Source organism: Centroberyx affinis, unplaced genomic scaffold (genome assembly GCF_046629955.1).
Source record: "Centroberyx affinis isolate AG114_WGS23_722 - 3 ecotype Tasmania unplaced genomic scaffold, CSIRO-AGI_Caff_v1 ptg000487l_1, whole genome shotgun sequence".
Classification (NCBI taxonomy): Eukaryota; Metazoa; Chordata; class Actinopteri; order Beryciformes; family Berycidae; genus Centroberyx; species Centroberyx affinis.
The window spans coordinates 25,634-46,414 of record NW_027279142.1 but is presented as its reverse complement, the minus strand read 5'-3'; the positions used below and the strand labels follow the sequence as shown (position 1 = coordinate 46,414).

The window sequence follows — 20,781 nt, the reverse complement described above, 5'->3', positions numbered from 1 at the left end:
ATGAAAACGTAACTTCTGTTTGTCTTCTTTCTTAGTCCAACTGGTTTTCACTGTAGGTGTGTGTTTGTGAGAGACAGAGAGAGAGGGAGAGAGAGCTTGTTAATCATTTCTCTTCTTTGAAGTTAAGAGTGTATCTTTATGGAACATTCATTTCAGTTAATTCACCCAGTAGTTACACAGAAACATTATAGAGACTCTCAGCTGTCTATTTGTTTGAGTTTGTATGCTGAATGTACAAGATTTTAGCGGCATTTACTCCGTTCATCAAGTACACTGCTGAAGTGCATCCAGGGAAAAGCCATTATCCCTCATTGACTTCCCTTATTAAATCAATACCAATCACAACGGGCATGTGGATAAAGAGAAGCAGACGAGTTAGAGAAGAAGAAGAAGATTTTTAAGCTTTGAGACAATTTAGATGTGGACTATGCCAAAGGGGCTGCAGCTCAATATCAGGAAAATTTCCCTTATATTTTGTCCACTCAGTGTATATGCATGATTAAGATGTTCAGTTTGCCTTTAATCTTGAGGCCATTTTGGTTAGCCACCCTCTGACTTTTTGATAAAGTTTGTATTTCTTCAATGTGCCAGTAAACAGGTTATTCCATTTCTCAGCAGTAATACACCTCAAAGCAAATAGTGTTGCATTAATTAATTTATTTATTTCTTCAAACTATATACATTTGTTTAACATTTTTTGAAGTTTGCTTTTCCAAAGGCAATTCTGGCATTTATGTATGAAGCATATTGAGCTGGTCCACTTAATCAACCTAGTCAAAATTCTAGCAATCTTTCACTTGTTCAACTCGCTCAATCCTCTGTCCAGTAAATCTGAATGAATCTAGATAACTTCACAATGTAGGTAACGTGCACTAAAACAGTTTCTTTAGGTTTCCATCTTGTGACTTCCTGTTAGTTTATTTCCTTTCCTTTAGCCTCTTCTTGTTTCCTCTTCATTGTCATAATCACAAGCACAGCTATTACAAAAGCATTGAAACCACAAGCCATCTTAGTTTCCAGCTTGAGCACATCTGTGACATTCAGTGCTAGAACACCAACAACCATCTTGGTGATGTCTCTGAAAAACAGGAAGATAGTTCATTTTAGAATAAATTACATCTTGAAATTTACCTTTTACCTAGCTCCATACATATTCAATAAAACACCAGACTATGAAAGCTATAACTGGGGGCGGCAAGGAGGCCTATTGGTTAGAGACTGTCCTTCAGCTGGAGGAGCAGGGTTCAAGCCCCTGTATCAACAAGCATCCACTCTGCTGAAGTGCCCTTGAGCAAGACACTGAATCTCTACCAGCTGCAGGCTGCTGCAGTGCAGTTGACTCTTTCACTTTGACCTCTTTGGAGGGGGCAAGTGAAAAGGGATTTAACCTAATATCCCTACAGGAATGGATAAAGTATGGCATTACACTAACTAGGTCCAATGAGAACAGTCACAAGTCAGTGAGGAAACAAAATGTGTAACCAGAGTGAATGAATGAGACTTACTCTGAAGAAGGCTGTTGGGTGAGCACATAGACTGCAAGGCAGAGCAGTGAGATCGCTATTGTCAGTGTCATAACATGGTGAGGTGGAACGATCACATTGGCCACTTTCACTGATGCACCACCTCCAAAGGTTATGACAATATTTTTCCTGAAACGCAAAATTGGTCAAGACCACACAAAGATCAAGGCAGAGGATAGACAAGATCCAGGGGCCAGTTGTATTAAGCCTAGTCTAAGCCTTAGACCGACTTAGAGTCAGCCTAACTGTCAGAGTGGGACGTTTAAATACTGTAGCTGTTTCATACAAGATGCCAAATCTTTGGTTTTTGGGAAGAGTCTGAAGAAGAGAGCGAGTCTTTAGAGACAGAAACAACCCATTAGAGATCTACAACAACCAAGAAGTAGTAGGAACAGGTAAATATAAATGTCTATCGCAAGTTTGACTTAAAATCACATTTAAGTCTAAGACCAGGTCTATCTTTATGCAACTGGCCCCAGTTGAACAAGTCATTTGGTTTTTGAGACCAGAAAAACAGTAAGTATATTCATAAAAAGATAATTCATGCAAATAGTAATAGTACAAGTGATAGCCTGCACTCACAATTGAATTGGATCCATTCTCTTGAGAAAATCTTGTTTCCTAAAGTCTTGTCAAACTTCCCTGAGCCGTCTTTGTTCGTGAACACAATAGTTTCCTTTACACAGTATCTTATCAGTCTGTAGCTGTGGAGTTTCTTATAACCTAAAAATTAACTTTAAGGTACACTCCAGTTAATGATTGCCATATAACTGAATCAAAGTTCAGTGGATGGTGTATCCCGTACTTTTATATAACACAGATTATTGAGGACAGCATGCCATATTGAGAATCAGGCACTCTGATTGGTGGAGGCCGCTGTGCTGTCCGTGTGTGTACCAGGTGAGTGAGAGAACTAAAGTTAGGGGAGTGGGTGTCATAGAAAGATTGAGGTCTTTTTGATACACTGGGTTAAGCTAACACAGCGAGATGGGTTGTTTGTGTAACCCAGCAAGATGGGTTGAGTATTCAGTCCAAATGTTTGTTCATATTAACTAGAATGCTGGGTTCATTCTGCCTCATAAATAGGGTATTATTTTAATGTTTCCTTACAGTTAAATAACTTTAGATTCAGTGAACAATTCAAATGATTTTATGGTTGTTATGATTTCCCCAACTCTCATCCTCCATCTCTCCCTGCTGAGGGGTATTGCACAAAACTAGGATAAAGACATCCAGGATAAATGAGCAGGCGCGGCTTGACTAAGCCTTGTCGGCGCTATCTTGGATTAATTGGTTGCACGTTTGCCGAGCCAGGATGAAGAGACGCGGCTTAGTCAAGCCAGGTGTGGATGTTTGGGATAAGTGCGTGTTCACGGCATTCTTAAGAAGACCACGAAATTGATCACAGAATCACAGATTGAAGAATGGATCACGGACGCGCAACTTCATTTACATTTGCTGAACAAGAGCTGCTTCTTCAGCAATTTGAGGAAATGAAAGGCACAATACGCAAAAAAGGAAACACCAGTGCCGCAAAAAAGGAGAGGGAAAAAGCCTGGCAGACAATAGCCGACCGGCTTAATGCGTAAGTAGCCCAAACATGTAGAATTAATAAAGTGTACTCCACAGGAACTGTCAGAATTACAGTTAAAGGATGCGGAGCTGATGACTTTAAGTCCACTAATCAATAGGTGTTTTTGTGTTTTGTTTTGCTTTAATGTGGCCCATAGAAGTGCATGTTACTCAGGTTATGTAAAGTATAAATAAGTTCAAAGAAATGATCTACTCTGTCATCTATTGAATCTATTTATCCCATGTTGTGTTCTGTTTCATCCATCATCCTTCATAAAGAACAAACTTGTCTGGCCAGAAAAGGACCTGGCAACAGGTGAAAACCAAATATAAAAACATTCTGCAGTCTGGTGAGTTACTTTATTGTAGCCCAAATAGCAATTATCAAATGAAGTGATAGATTTGTTGTCAATGAATTTCTTTACGATTTTAGCGGTCAAGAAAAAAGCACACTGCGCTGGCACAGGGGGCGGCCCACCCACCCAGGACCTGACCCCAGCAGAGGAGCTGCTATCCCATACCCAGTCTGAAGTGTCAGTATGCAAGATTGTTATGTTTATTATAGGTAGCAATAACCAAAACCAAAAACAGATGCAACATTTTTGGTTTCTCTGGATGTATGAATACTACACAAGACAAAATACCATCATGATGTATAGATGGCAGTATAGATGGCAGTTACCTTGTAGTCCTTTTTTCTCCTCTTTCATCATCATGTAGGATTTCTTTTAAATATCTGTATTGTATTGTACCTATTATCTTTTTGAACCTTTCAGTGTTGGTGTTGTATTAATAAGGAAAACATTCCAAATAAACCGTCTGGCTTCTTACTTCCATTTCTCAAATATTGTCTTTTTATATGTGCTTTTGGTCTTTATATATAAACTGTGCTAATAAATAAAACTAAAAGTCAACCAGCAAATGAAATGACTACAGTTATAATATTTGGATGATGTAACATGTGTAGAAAAACCATGGACATTCTGTAAAACACACTCATTTCTCACAGTACTGACAGCAGAGCCACTACAGGATTAACCTGATCCTGGTTGTTAGCCTGGTCTGGAGCAGGCTAGCTGCAGAGACTAAATCACCATGGTTACTTGTCCGGGATAAACTTGGCCTGCTTTCGTGCAACCAACTTGAGGCTAAGTTTATCCAGGATAACCAATATTTCCAGGCTTAATCCCTTATCCTGGTTTTGTGCAATACCCCTCTGGTCACAAGGCCAGCACCATTTGAGTTAAAGAACAAAGGTTGTTTACACTCCCTTATGTCAGCTACACAGGATGTTTGATAACACTTTAAAATACTGAATGTTTATAAGCCCTTAATAAACAATGAATTACTGATGAATTAATGATGAGTTGATGTGGAGTTAATCATCAATTCATTATTATCAATGATTTATCAATTATATCAAAATAATGTACTAATTAGTACATCATTAGTAATGACATTAGTTAAATCTTTGTATTTGATTTATAAGTCAAGAATATTTTTGTTAATACAGTCTACAAAGTCCAGTTTACAAAGTCCAGTAAGCAAGTTGTCAAAATGAAAAATTATTTCAAAACCACAGATTTCCTTTCATTTTCATTTTATTTCAAAGCTGTTTGATGTTATATATATATATATATATATATGATGTTACTATCCCTTATAATCCAAGGTGAGCATTCATATACAGGCCCAATTCAGAGTTTAACAGAATGATACACTACCATACAAATGAGAACCGTAGGAAACATCAGGCTACACCGTCATAAACCTACAGCACCATAAGACAGGCAGCAACATTCACCAGCTGCCTACTCTTACAATTATACATTACAGTACACACTGCCATCAATATATCTTTCTATTCCAGAACATAAAGTTACACACATAAAGTTTACAGTTTGTCTTTCTGCAGTATAGTTTGATATAGTAGTTTGAAGGAGCCGCTCTTCTCTTTTCCAGCCTTACAGATCAAAGCCCTTCTTTCCATTCCACATCGTTGTTGTGTGGTGTGTTTGTGTCCATGTGTGGCTGTACAGATGGGGTTTGTGTGTCTCAGAATACCGGTACACTGATGATGACATACTTTTTGCAGCTGGTTGTGTATTTGAGAGATATTTATCAGCAATAGATCAAGCAAGCCATGAGCAGAGTTCATTTATCACTGACAATGGAGATCAACATCTCTGGTGTCAGATTGCATGATGTAGATGCAGGCAGACTTCAACCTTGAATCTCGAATGTTGCTGAATCTTCTTTTAGTGTTGTTTTGGTTTTTGTAGTACTTCTGAAACAGACAAACAAGAAGCACATTTGAAACCTGCTAAGGAAGTGTAACATACTGTAATGCTTCCCTGTATTTTAATGGCAGCTATGGAGAAGATGAGCCAGAGAAAGCTGTATCTAATAGCACAGGTAACAAGCTGCATTTAATGCTCAGAAAATAATTAACTTTAAATTGCTGTTCAGAATAATTATAGTCATTATACTTTGTGTGGAGTATATGCTCCACAAGCCATGAAGGCTTTCAGGGAGCTTCATGTCTTTAAACTACATGCATCAACCTGCTTCTGCTGGGCAAGAAGATGCAGCTGGATAACTGCAAGTGAGGCTCTTTCAAATTTCCCAAAAATCAGTTTAAAAAATTCCATAATAGGAAAATAACCAAACAAAACCCTTTAAAGATACAACCCAAAATTGATCTGACCACCTAAAACAACTTGTTCTGAACAAGGCTGACAGGAACTGTTAAGCCATCAACTTTTTACAGCCTCAAAACACACCTGAACCTGTCATGTCTGTAGTTGTCATGCTATCTTTTCACCTTTTTGGCTCATCTTTAAAAAGAGTGCTGATCATTCTGGAGGGCATTACTGCTCACTCACATTTAAATATTCAATGCATTTAATTCATTTACCAGACAAATGAAGCCTCTTTTTGAGAGGTTGTTGAATCACTTACCCCTGAGGAACAGTAATCCTGCATGTGCCATAGTTGCCAGCGCTAATATAATTAAAGAAGGGGTGGATATGTAAAGGCTCTCCAATGTCAAGACAGTGCCAAGTTTTCCAAAATTCAATGACAGACCTTTCCTGAAAAGAAGAGAGAAACACAGTCAGGACTCACAGCAATATGGCGGCCAGGAACAGTGTAGCCATTTAGTCATGAGGGAATGAAAGGAGAATTAAATCTGTTAGGTTTAAATGATGCTTTTTAACTTGTAGAGCACACACAGCTGTATTAGTGGCACATTATGGCTGCACCACAACATTCGTCATCATGGCAGGTCACAAATTTGTTCAGCCAGCTAAGAAGTGATTCCACCATGTGTTTTTCACCATCTGCCTTCCTGAGTTTAAAAAGCTTGTGAATTTTGAGGGTGCCTGGTGGCCTTACAGTTTTTCTCAATTGATTTGACACAAACTAAGGTTCATGCTGTCAAAACTAGCGCTCCTTCAAAACAGACTCATTCATTAAAACAGCCCAATATCACTGCAAAATGAAGTAGGCTACTGCTTTCCTTTCATATCACATCTTTATAAAAAACAAATACTGACATCAAAACTACACACGTCATCTATTGGTAAGATAATACTCAGATATCTTCAAGAATACCGATGATAAAACATGTTAATCAGAAAGTTCCACAATTATAGATTACACAGCTCATTGGCTATGGCTGTCATTTGATTATAATCAACTTTTATGGCCGTGTGGTGATGCAACAGAATACTATGAATAGTGCAGGACGGCCAAGAGCCTGCAGGTTTTCATTTAGACAGGTGATTTCACTGATTAGCACACCAACCAGAGAGGAGGAACCAATCAGTGAAATCACCTGCTGTAGTCTTTCGTTGAAATGAAAACTTGCATACTTTTGCTCTCATGGCACATTATTGCCCATCCCTGCTATTCATAGTATTCCCATGATGTCACATGCATTTCTTACCAATCTAGTGCTTTACAATAAACACAGCTCATTAGCTGTGTTTGTCATTTGATCGTAATCACCTGTTAATTTATTACATTCACCTGTTATTTCCTACCAAGATGGTGGATGGGACCGTGTGGTGAAGTACCAGAATACTATGAATACCATCAGGAAGATTGACCCCATATTGCAGTATACATCATTTAGGACCGGACCAGACTACTCTGCAAAATTTTGTGCATTTTTGAGCATGAGAAGGCATTTCAATTTTTGTTGGAAGGAAGGAAGGAAACATACAAAAACAATAGGCCCAGCCGCCTAATTAAGTAATTACAAACATACAGTATAAGATCATACAAACATACATTATAAGTTCATACAAACATACAGTACAAGTTAGAAAATGAAAGCTTGTACTTCATGAGATAATTGCTTTCTTTTATCAGTTAGCTTACTGTATTCAATGTATTTCAAATGCAAGAGGTGTTGGCAATATTATAGCAAAACTTAATCATTTTATTGCCAAAACTGTATATTATTCATCATCAATCAGAAATATGTAGATTTAAGGTATAAATCTAAATTGGAGGATGTATGTGTGGGGTTTTGCCTACTTCATCCTCATCCCACCCAGTAACAACAACTGCGAGAAAAACACAAATCCTAAAACTCCCTCTCTTTGTCCTCTCACCACCTATTCATGGATACATATAGAACATACATATAGAACATATAGACACATATAAGTGTCAGCTCGATTTGAGAGAGAGATGAGTCACTTACAGCTTCAGAGCCATCCTGGATATCTTATTTCTTAACAGTAGTGTCCCTGAATAAGTTGTATCCTTCAAATTGACAGTCAATAGTCTTTGTGTTTAGTTTCATTTTCTTTAATAGGCCATAGTGTTATTATGTCTGGAAAGTCCCAGCTAAAACAGGTTGGACTGCTTTCAACTATTTGTGGAGTCCTTTCCTGTTAAAAATTTTGCATGTAAATTTGAGACGCACAGCATTGCTAACAGTTGATATGTGTGATCTGCTGGATATTCTGTCTGGGACTGTGAACTCCATTATACCTCTTGCACTGTTGATTAATAGCATGCAGCAGCAGCATGGTCACAACACAGGTCACTTTACAATGAGAGTGCATACAATGTAAGAAAAGCCACCAGCAAGCAGCTGATTTACCCATGTGAAAGTCCCACAAAGTAAATCAAGAAACTTGATAGAATATGTAATGTGTGTCCTTTTTCCATTTGTTATCTCAAAAGTGTTGCCTGTGCCATGAAATGGCCTGATGAATGAGTGACTCCTTTCATCCTGTCATTGTATAATAGATTTGTTATATCCATATGTCCAAAGATAGAGCTGGCCCTTGCTTAGATAGTCTTAGAAATACTGTTCTATTAAATTGAGGACTATTGAGGAATATTTATGTACAATTTGAGAGTTTTTGAGATAGAATTAAGTGTGAAGGGGTGATTTTGGAGTAGCCTAAATTTAACACAAATTACTTCAGTGGGAAATTTAATAAAATGTTTGACGTTCTGTGCTGTCCCCTTGTGGCAAGTGCTCATTATAAACCTGGACAAGACTATGCTAGTGTGGTTTCTTGTTTTAATAAATACCAACTTCTTGAAATGTAAGACATAAAGGTAATGGAATAATTAAACCGAAATCCTCTCTGATCTGAGACTCACTGAATTACTCTTTGCTAAACCTGCTAAACCAAAGACACACTGGAAACCTGTTTGACTAATTGATTAATTTCTCACTTTGACTTTCAAGGTTTCAGTTTACATACAAGTAGACAACTGGTCAGTATTTAGTTGTAGTCTACACTCAGTTTATAACATTTGAATATATACATTATTGTAGAACAGGCTAATACATTTCAAGTAAGACCATTTACATCATTTCCAGATACGCAACCCCTGTGTCACTGTGGAAAAACTTTTTTAAGTGATAATTTTTACACTCTTACTGTTTTCCATGCAAAATATTTTTTCCACAAGAATCAATTATATAGAAGTGATGATAATCTGGACCGATATCTTTATAGCAGAGTATATCAAAAGGTATCTATAGTATTCTTAAATGCTATTTCCTGTTCTTTTCTGTTCCTTTTTGTTTTGATGTTCTCCAGAGAAGTCACAGTAATAGATTGCAATGGCAGAGAAGTGAGACTTTGTTTTTGTTTTTTATCCTAATGCTAGATGAATTACTTTTCTGTTTTTTTACTACTAGTACAACCATTATCAAATCCTTGTTCAGCTAATAATGTTGCGTTTGCGCAATGATTTGCTTTACAGCCTTATATTGGTATACAATTAAACAGCAATAAGTGGAATGTGTTTCCAGGAGCACTGAGGTATCATGGTGCTTCTACAATATGGCAACTAATCCAACCACAATGCAATCCCTAATGCCTTTTATTGGTCCCTTATCTGCAGGTAGATTGTAAATATTGGTTTTGGTTCACCTATGAGCATCACCCTAATGAAGTTACTCATATTTACAAATGTTTAACATTTTAGGCATTTGGCTGACACTGTTATCCACAGCAACAGTAGAATAATTCAATGCCTAAATCACCAACATTACAAGCATCCAATAGTGAGGAAAGCAAGGGTCACTGACATTAGATGTAGCAATTTTCCTGTGACCGAATAAGAGAAATGCTAGGAAAAGAGATATAAATAGGGAGAGAGGTAGATGGGGTTTTTTTTACAAGGTAACAGCAAAATAGAGCCAGTTGAGGAGGAAGATGTGGGTTTTGTATACTGATACTATACTGTATACTGGATACTGTATGGTAAGCATGCCTCCACAGTAGTTTGTTGGTCTCCTCAGAGTTGCAACATTGGACATGCACACACACACACACACACACACACACACACACACACACACACACACACACACACACACAGTATGCACTGGAGGGAATTTGGACATCCCGTCCACCCCTCACTGTTCAACATAGGAACAGGATGGAAAAACTGCCGTGGCCTGAGCGGGTGGCACACACACACACACAACACACACACACACACACACACATACACGCAGAGCTTGGCGTCCACTAAGGTGTGCTATTCTTCCATTCTGGTTCTCAGTAAGATCCATCTGTTCACCCTGCACAAGAAAACACGCTGTTTTGTTCTCCCTTTCTTCTTCTCTTTCTCTCACTTACTTTCTGCAGACTAACCTATCCTCCCAGTGAAAAACCCTAATATTGGAATGAATAGAACTGAGATTAGAGAGAGGAGTGAGGGTCAAGAGACAGAATATGTATGTGCCGTATGTATGTATGTATGTATGTATGTATGTGTGTGTGTGTGTGTGTGTGTATGTGTGTGTTTGTGTGTGTGTATGTCGTCATACTGCGCAACCCAGTACAGCTGAAAAGATCATTTAAAAGATTTTTCACTGCATCATGTGAGAGGAGGGATTCAAGTGACTTGCACCATATGGATGTATGTGTGTGCACGCAAATGTAGGTGCGTTTATGTGTGTGTGTTTATCATGGGAGATTTGTTGTGTGTGTGTGTGTGTATGTAGGGGGGTGGGGAGTGAGGGGCGGCGGAAGCAATTTGGTTCTGCTCTGTTTGGCAATGCATCAGTGAACATTTTTCTCTTTCTCTATCTCCACCGCTCTCCAGCTCCCTCTCTCCAGTGCTCGTCCATCTCTGTCCATCCTCTCAAGCCCATCACACACACTCTCTCTCTTCCCCTCCTCTCTCTCTCTCTCTCTCTCTTTCCTCTCTCGCTCCGCCAGCTCTTTCTCATACAAATTCAACTCTTCTGTTGTTGAGAGTGAGGATTTGAGTTTTGGGCTGCGTTAGATTGGGGTGGATTTGGAGGATAATTGATGGGGAACAGTGGGGGGCGCAGACAGCGGGGGGGCTGGGATCAATTCACTCTCAATTCAAAGAGTAACGGGTGAGACTGCAATTTGTTCACTAGGAATAGAGCATTTAGTCTTAATTATTTCATAATGTATTTGACATAATCCTGTTGAGGAGGAGAGTGGGTAGTCGGCCCTCCGCAGGCATTTTGTTAGTTGTTTGTGACAGTGAAGAGAGACAGCAAAATGGATTAGTGTTAGAGAGAGAGTAGTGATTACATATTTGGAAGAATTTCCACTTGCTGATGGGACTAAAATGATGGAGGATGAAGGATGCCCCCCAGTCCTGGTGGATGAAGGGTGAAGATGTGATAGCAGGAGGGATGGTATGGGATTTAGGATGATATAAGTGAAGACAGTAAACTATGTGTGTGTGTGTGTGTGTGTGTGTGTGTGTGTGTGTGTGTGTGTGTGTGTGTGTTTGGGGTGGTCAGGGGTGGGGTAGGGGGTTAATGTAGCAGATGCCAATGTCTGGAACCTATATCACACTAATGCAAAGAGGATTACCCCACCACCACACACACACACACACAAGCAAAGCCAGCCCCCCCCTCCACAACTATCTGCTGGCCTAGGGCAACATGCACCCAAATAACCTCCTGACATATAAACACCACCCTCAGACAGAGAGACAGAGGGAGAGGGAGAGAGAGACAGAGAGAAAGGAGGGGTCTTCTTGGACATGATGTTCAAAGCTGTTCACACACACTAGCTGTGGTGTAAAATGGAGCATATTGACTTCCAGTGACAACAGATGCTGCATAAATCCCCAACTCAGCCTCATTCTACACCAACTACAGCAGGCTGAGGCTGGACACTGGCAGGCATTTAGAGCGGTAGAGACGCACTCAGTCACACCAAACCTGTGTGTGTGTCGCTGGCACTTTGACACCCCACGCACGGTGCGCGCGCGTGCCGTGCCGCCCATCGCTTCACAGCCAAAGGGAAAGGCTTAACGGATCGCTCGCGCAGGCAGGAACAAACCGGGCTCATTAAAATCTCGTCTGCAGACCTCCGCCGGTCGCGCGCATTACTACTCCCGGTGCTGGTGCTGACGGACCCCAGACACAGAGACGCGCGCGCAAAGGTGTGGAGGAGAGGGCACCCGTTCGGGACAATGGAACCGAACCTGAGGCGTTAAACGGTTCAGAGATCCACAACGGCGGCGCAGGAGACGAAACGTTGGAGAGGATAACGGCGACATGGCGAAAACGGGCAAGATCTGAACTTTGGAGGATTCGCCGTTAGGATTAGCGACAGCCGACTATCTGACTGCTGAAGCTGCTCTTCGCCGCCGAGGGAAGGGATCTGATCGGAGTTTGCATCAGTGTGTCCCTGAGTGTTTTAGGAATACGGTATGGCGCGCGGTGACGGTCGGTTGGGAATCTGGCAGGTGATACTGACCATCTCAATGGTCGTCATCCCCCTCTCTGCTCACGGTAAGTCCACTGGAGTCCCACCCTGTGTGTGTGTGTGTGTGTGTGTGTGTGTGTGGTTGTGTGTGTGCGTGTGTGTGTGTGTGCGTGCGTGTGCGCGCGCAAACCAGATCACACCTGCATAGTAGGCATGGCTTTTATGTGACAGATGACATGCATGTATTAGCTTAGCTGTCCAGTGCCTGGCCCACTCTTTTATATATGCACCATGGCAAAACCAATTGTCAATTTAGAATTTAGGCATAATAGTCTTTTAAATGTAGGCATTGACAGTCTTAAATGTGTAGCCATTGAGAATCTTTAGACGTTGGCCGTCTCTTAGTATCTAGACATTGATAGTCTTTAGGCATTGATAATCTTTTGAATTTTGGCATTGGTAGTCTTCAAGCATAGATAACCCTTTGGATTTTGGCATTGATAGTTTACTTAGGCGTTGATAGTCTGTTTGGGTATTGATATACCTATATAGCCTATATTTAATTTAGACATTCAAAAGACTATCGAAAAAACTCACAGCCGATATTTGGGTGAAACTGCTCTAAATGTGGTGACAAATGTAAAGATATGATCGCCCCCCTCTTCGTCTCTCCCTTCCTCTCTCTATCTTCCTCTCTCTGGGAGTGCCGACAGCTACTATATTGATCCTTGATGACAGTTGCGCCATTGGCTTTGACCATGGCTTGGGTCCGGCCTGACTAACCCAGCTCATTTCACTCAGTTCATTTAGAGGCAACAGTGCGAATATAGCCTAGTGTGTGAGAGAGAGAGAAATCCCTCACTCCAGTAGCCTAGATAGGCTATGTGATTCAAAGGGAACTGACTTGCCCTATGAAACGTGCTTTACTGTTATACATCTATATAAAGAAGGAAGATAGGCCTACAGGAGCGTGGTGGATGATCAGAGAGAGAGACATTTGACAGTACAGTATTGCAGCTGCGATGCTCCGTAGCGGTGCGTGGCCCAGACAAAGGCCGGATTAGGCGCACCGTGGCCGGGCTACAGGAGGCCCATTCACGGCGCTGAAAGAGGTGAATTCCTCCAGACATTCAAGGGAAGCCCAAGACAACCGGGCCCCCGCTCCCCCGCCTGTCTTCTCATTATCTCCATATCCCCTGAGACAGAAAGCAAACCGTGTGGGAACGAAAATCTGACCGGAACCGCTCTCACAACCGGTTTCTGCTCTGTCTGTCTCGCACACACGCGCGCGTTGAGTAATAAGACTATGGAGGCGAAACGAATCCTTTACCGATGGAAATGTAGGGATGACAAGAGGAATGAGCGCTGCTGCTGCCCAGCAACAGGGTGGCTCGTGCGCGCGGGAGGGTCGCCGGGGTTCACGTGGGCACGCGCTGCCACTGTATATCCCCCCCGCGCGCCGCATCACGCGCCCTCAATGTGTAACCAGGCGTTAACGTTGTGACATATTGACCGGTAAATATACGCTTGGCACTGTGCCACAGATGCTTTAAACCGTGCACAATATTCTGTACCGGAGAGCACGTGCTTCTGAAAGTGTGGTCCATGCGGTATAGTAATTGGAGGGAATATGTGAAGGTATGATGTGTTGTTTTCTCACTAATGTTACCTCATCACCGCTAATAGACCCAACATTATGTCAGAAAGTCTGCTAAATCAAAAGAAAAAACACAACAAAATGTAAAGAATCACTCTAATATTCCCATATGTTCCTATTAGGATTTGCAGTGTATCTGTGGTACTCACTAAGTTTATAATGACTTTATCATTATATTTTTTTTATGTCCTAGGCTATAACACTACCACAAACACTATATGACTATATCACTATCTTTTCTTTAAGTTAAATTCACATCCATTAGCTCATCCCAGGCATGAGGAGGTTTGACAACAACCAATATGAACATGCTGTTCATGTATAGTGTAGCAGATACAGTGTAGGTGTGAATGAGCACAGCTTGCAGATAATGTCTGAACTGTGCATGACAGACAGAAGCACGTGCATGCACACACACACACGCACACACACACACACACACAAATGTATGTACACATTGTGTGCACACACAAACATACAGGGACACACATATCCTTCATGGCCAAAGAAAACAATATGGAGACAGTCCAGACACATTGGTGCCATGCCATGCCGTGCCATGCCGTGTGTGTGTGTGTGCCCACTCTGTTTGACTGAATTCATACTGTGAGGTCCATCTGCCCTGTAGCCCCAGAAAGCTATGATATGTCACAATAGATCAGATCAGTCTCTCTCTCTCCCCCTCTCTCTCTCTCTCTCTCTCTCTCTCTCTCTCTCTCTCTCTCACACACACACACGCACACACATACACACACACACACACACACACACACAGGAGAGGAGGAAGAATACAATCTCAGAGCCTTAACAAAGCTGAAATGCGCGCAAGTCCGTGGTTGGGAGTCGGGGATTGATCAATCAAGGCTGTCAAAAACAAACAAGAGACACTCTACAGGGAGCTGAAGTCAACATCACATGCAGTGATAGTCTCATAGTCTCCCATTCTAATTTGTGGTGCTCACATTTTTCTAAAAGTGACTCAGTTTGATTGTTAATGAATCAGAATGTTGTGGTTTTGAATTTAGAAGATTATTTGTTTCATTGTCTGCTTATAATATACCAATCCAGCTAGCACCGATGGGAATCTGCACATGAATGTTGAATGTGTTAATATACTGGATGTGATCAACTACTTAGTCTTCCACTTAACCTCCCTGTTGTGAAGCGTCCATGCACAGTAGACCTACACTACCCACACACAGTGTGTGTGGGTAGTGTAGGTCTAGGTGTGTCTATCCAACAACAATGCGCAGGACACCTACCCATAATCCTGTTCTGTCCTGCTGGTGAAGCGGTGGCTGCTGGGAGTCTGTGCTCTAACCAATCAAAGTGACCTTAGGAAAAACATGTTGTTTCCATAGTGACATGCTCAGCGTGATGCCAGAGGTGAAGCGGCGAAGCACAGTTAAAGGCACAAATCACCATTTCTAAGAGGAAGATCCAATTGAATGTGCGCTCGTCTTGCTCTTGTAATCTCTGCATGTTCCTTTTGCTCTTGTAATCGTCTCCCAACCGCTAACAGGATGCAACATCTGAGTCTCAACAGGGAACAAATTGGTGGCTTGAACCTTTAAATGACATAAAGTTTTAATCAGTTTTAATCAGCGGAGCATGTCAGTCTCTTTCACTCACCGTCTCTCTCTGTGTCTTTATACCAATTTATATGCTGACAGACACAAGCATTCCACTTCATTCCACTTCAGTTTTCATAGAGATGGAGTTGACATATTACGCTCACTGACTGGCAGGCTGGGTGGCTGTGCTGACTGATTGAAAACCAAGAGAGAGAGATGGGAAGAGAGAGAGCGAGAGAGAGAGAGAGAGAGAGAGAGAGAGGCAACACTGGATTCTCTGTTTCTCCTGCAACTCCCGCTCTCCACTCCTCCTTTCAACATGGCACCTCTTTACATTTCACCATGGCAACAGCAGTGTGTGTGTGTGTGTGTGTGTGCGAGTGTGTGAGGTGAATCTCATGGTTCCTCAGCCACCGCTAGTCTTCGTGACTCGAGGCACGTTCAGATGGTTTTTGTATTAGCTCTGAATGAAGTGCCAGACACTGAAAGCAGTGATCTCATTGGACACGGTGAATGCAGGGTGGCAGTGGGAGAGAGCCCGCCAAGCCAAGTATTTGGTTGAGTTTGGCGGTTTGCACAGATGTACCAGGCCAATGGAAAAATGTGTGTGCGTGAATATGTGTGTCTCTGTGTGCACCAGTGGTTTCCCTAAATCCACTCCGCTCTAGGAACATTACCACCAAGAAGTGCAAGGAAAAATATTCCCCAATTACAACTTCTATAAGAAATTGGTGAAACACTCGAGTGTTTCTCTGAGCATGTTCAACTATGCGACAGCACTATTGTACTTTTTCTTTGTTGTTTTGTCTGTCTCTCTGCTGTCTATCTCTCCCTCTTTCTCTTTGTTTCTCTCTCTCTCTGTCTTTGTGTCTATGTGTGTGTGTGTGTGTGTGTGTGTGTCTTTCTCTGCAGATTGCTGAGTACAGTACGAGTGCCTGGTTGGTCAGCCTCTAACCTATAGCTCTAAATCCTAATCTAATCCTCGCCCAGTCTCGGTCACTAGAGCACATTAGTCAATCACTGTGCCTAATCCCACATAGCCACAGTCTGATTACCAGACAGGCTTCAGCTCTCGTTCCGACTTGACGATCAATCACTTAGCTTTTAAAAGTGAACCGCGGTGGTTTTTGTTAACTGTTTTTCTGGAGACCCACTTTTCCACAAATCAATTTCAATTGCAGTTTCTGTGCATATTGCAGTTTTTTATATATATTGTGTTTGTCAGTTCAACTGAAATGACAAAGAAGGATATGGCAACATAAAATAGCCAGTACCGTCATAGAAAATTAGCATGGTACATGGTACAGAATAATTTAGGGACCCATTTTAATTATTCATGCCTTATATTTGGGCCCCTGATTTTCTAAAACAAAACAGTACCTTGGGATTACTGCATATCAAATAAGTATCATAAGGGCTAGATGATAGCATATACTAGACTTTCTTTAAAATTATTTTGCCATCTACATTTAGATATGATCATACAAAAGAAATGTCTTCTGTTGCTTTGTGCTGTGAAACTCTAGTTTAAAGGTTATCTACAAATTCCGACAATGCTCTCTCATTTGTGCAATGTTGACAGTGAAGTTACATTTACGCCTTCTTGTGTCTGATTGACAGGGAGGCACTCGCTGGCCACAGCCAGCAGGCGACATCATCACCACAACCAATCATCTGTTAACAAAGAGGCCTTCAACACCAGGATGATGCTGAGTGATGACTCAGCAGAGAGAGACCACCTGATTGGAGCGGGGCTCGGGCTCGGGGCGGGACTTCCTCTCAGCACCGCTAAACGCCACCGCCCTCATAAACACCTCCACCTAGACTTTGCGGAGGAGGACCAACCGGCGGGGGAGGAGCTTACTGCGGGAGGGGCGGGTCCAGACCAGCCCAGCAACCCCTTGTCCGACGACGTCATGACCGTGGAGTTCCACAGCCCCGCCCCGGACACCGTGCCCTCTGTCGACGCCCTGGATTGGCCCAAGGCCCCGCAGTCCCTGCAGCAGAAGGGGGGAGACCCTACGGCGTGGACGAGGTCCGACTTCTACGACTACCTGCCGTCCGACGACGACCTCTCTGCGCTGGATACGACCCCCGACCCCGAGCCCTCCCCTTCGCCCCCAGCCGACATGGAGGACGAGAATCCGCTCCTGCCCGGTTCCCCCGCCTTCCCTGACAACGTGAAGCCTAACGGGGACAGCGGGCCGTCCTTACCCGCTCCCATGCCAGGCCTGGACAGGGGTCAGGGGTTGGGCTTAGGCGGCGCCGTGGGGAGCGATGGCTGCAGGCTGGGCTTTGTGCGCTCTGGGCCTGGTGTGTGTGTATCCCAGTGCGACGTGGATCCCAATTTCTGCTTCAATGGAGGGGTGTGTACCGTGGTAGCAGGAATGGGAGCTTTCTGCAGGTGAGAGACACACAGTATTCAATTTACTGGTTAAAACACACAGCTGGTTTGTTGTTGTCTTGGCTAAAATGAAAATTGCTATTTTAATTATAATAATTATTTTAAATTGCACAGTTCCTCCATTGTTTATCATGTTTGGCAACATGGAGCGTGGAAATGCCACTTCATTCATCAGCCTTTTTACCAGGCAATGAATCAATGCTCTAAAACATTTTTTCAAAGGAAACCTCATATGTGTATGCACGTGTGTGTATGTGTGTGTCTGTGTGTGTGTGGGATGAGAGTGGGGGAGTTGGAGTTTGTGTTAAACAGTCCCTTTATTAATTTGTCTTCTTGGGATGACTTCCAATGTGTTTGTTCTATAACACAAAAGAAAAGACAACCCCACACACACTCTGAAAACACAAACACACACACACACACACACACACAAAGACAGAAGGGTGGCTTAACGTGCCACGAAGGTTCGTCAAGATCACAGCAGGGTCGCTGAGGGATTAGCACAGTTTTGGGGCCGGGGGGGGGGGGGGGGGGGGGGTAACGAGTGTGTGTGTTGGTAGGATGGTGAACACTGATGCAGACACATATACACACACAGAAAGTGTGACATGACAATACAGTAAGGTCAGGGAGGGACACACTTACATACACATAAACACACAAGCAAAGACACACACACACACATACACACACACACACACACAAACACACCTCACACACCACAGTCACATACACCAGGCCTTGCTAGCACCATCTGTCCTGGCGTGCAGCCTCACTGTAAGCTTGGAGGTTAACTGCTGCTCACCTTGTCATGCCTGCTGAGTAATAGCACCTCCTCCCCACACACACACACACGCACACACATGCACACACACACTCACTCACACACAAACACACACACTGGGACATGTGTAAGCATTCACAGAGACACAGAGACACAGGAATATGGAGAAGCATTCACACACAGGCACATACACACACACACACAGACACACACACACATGCTGATCCTTTGATCTCATTAAGGGCCAGGCTGTAGGGCGAATCCCTACTTTGCTGGACTGAACTCAGGACAGCATGTCATCCCCTCTGACTACCATGTTACACTCTTTACTTGGCATAACATACTGTAGCTATAAATCTGATAAATATAGTACTGCTATGGGCATAGAGTCATATTAAAGCTTATGGCTTTTGTTTTTTATGACCGTCAGGAGAATAGGAGGATTGATGTCTAGTGCTGTTTTTCCAACTCACTGAGTACAAAATTGACAAGCTGTTACTTTCATGCACAATGGCAAATATTTTGCAGCAAAGCAAAAATGGTTGATTAATCTCTCTCTAGACTATATTTGAGTGGAATTCTAATTGATAACTTTCCTTCTCCTTTCTCTGACTGTCTCTCTTTATTTCTGCTCCTTTCTCTCCTCCTTTCTGTCTCCCTCTCTCTGTCTGTTTGCATCCAGGTGCAACGTGCAGGACTACATCTGGAACAAAGGCACGCGTTGTGATTGGGCAGTCACAGAGTTCCAGGTGCTGTGTGTGGTGGTGGGTGTGGCCTCCCTGGTGCTCCTCCTCCTCTTCATGATCATCGTGTTCTTCGCCAAGAGACTGCACCGCCTCAAGAACGAGAACAAGCGCCTGCGCAAACGCAGGTGTGTGCGTGTGTGGGATGTGGGAGTGTGAAATATGTAGCGTCAGTAATTTGGGCGATGTTCGTTTTTGTGTGACTAATAAAGGATGTGAGTGTGTGAGAGTGCGTCTGTGTCAGTGTGTGTGCACATGTGCATTTTGTGAGCCTAATTCCTGTAAGACTTGATGACTTGACAGCTGAAAGAGCAGGTGAGAAAGCAAGAGAGAGAGAGAGAGAGAGTGCGAGTGAGAGAGAGAGAGAGAGAGAGTCGAGCTAAAAGGAGGGATGAAGACCAGTGTGGACAAGCAGCCAGAAGGATGGAACAGTGAGAACATCCATGTAATCAAATCAAACTAAACTAGGCCAGGCTGACTGGCCATGTGTTGCCATGTTGTTGTGGGAAAACACAGTGATGATATAACTTTGTGTAGGATGATGTGTGAGTGTGTGTGAGTGTGAGTGTGAGTGTGAGTGTGAGTGTCCATTAGAGTACACAGGCATATGCTTATGGACATCGCTTGTGCGTGTATGTGTGTGTGTGTTTGTGTGTGTATGTGTGTGTGTGTGTGTGTTGACCTACTGTACCATATATCCAGCTTGTTCGCCAGAGGCACAAATGTACAGCGCTGAAAGAAAGACTGCTGATTTGAGTTAAAAAAAACAAAACCATTTGTCACACAAATCTCTCTCTGCACCCCCCCCACCCCCAACCCCCGTCCCCCCCCCTCCAGTAAGTACCGCCCGCAGAGCAGCGAGCCGCAGACGGACGGCCTCTCGGTTTCCACGACAGCGGATGGCTCACAGCCAAATGTAAGGAAACTGTGTGACACCCCCCCGCCCCCTCCCCAAGCTCTCGCTCACAACCTGGCGTACTATGACAACATTATCTGTCAGGTATGCCCTGCTTCTCCTCTTGTTTACTCTCCTCTCTCTCTCTCTCTCTCTCTCTCTCTCTCTCTCTCTCTCTCTCTATCCATCCATCCTCTTTTTCTCTTTGTTGATCATTTTTCACAGGTCTTTCCTTTCCTATTTACCTCTGCCTCTCTTTTTCCTCTCTGTTCATTATGTTCTCTCCTATGAGCTCTCGCTGTCCGCCTGAGTAGTTTCTATGTGTGTGTCTGTCTATCCATGTGTCTGTCTGTCTGTCTGTCTGTCTGTCTGTCTTTCTGTCAGAGTGCATGCTTGTCCATCTGCAGTGATTTGCTGAGGGCTGCTCCTGAACTT

At 42.8% G+C, this 20,781-nt stretch overlaps 2 long non-coding RNA genes across 2 annotated transcripts; one reads left to right on the top strand and one right to left on the bottom strand.

The window, feature by feature from the left end:
• The first annotated feature begins 2,734 nt into the window (after positions 1-2,734).
• LOC139642516 (uncharacterized) lies at positions 2,735-3,641 on the top strand. Its single transcript, XR_011695050.1, has 3 exons — positions 2,735-3,108; positions 3,375-3,445; positions 3,529-3,641. It is a non-coding gene; the product is annotated as an uncharacterized lncRNA (long non-coding RNA).
• Positions 3,642-4,687: 1,046 nt separating this feature from the next.
• On the bottom strand, positions 4,688-7,934 carry LOC139642515 (uncharacterized). Its single transcript, XR_011695049.1, has 3 exons — positions 7,810-7,934; positions 6,057-6,187; positions 4,688-5,382 (listed from the first exon to the last, which is right to left on the bottom strand). It is a non-coding gene; the product is annotated as an uncharacterized lncRNA (long non-coding RNA).
• Positions 7,935-20,781: the final 12,847 nt, after the last annotated feature.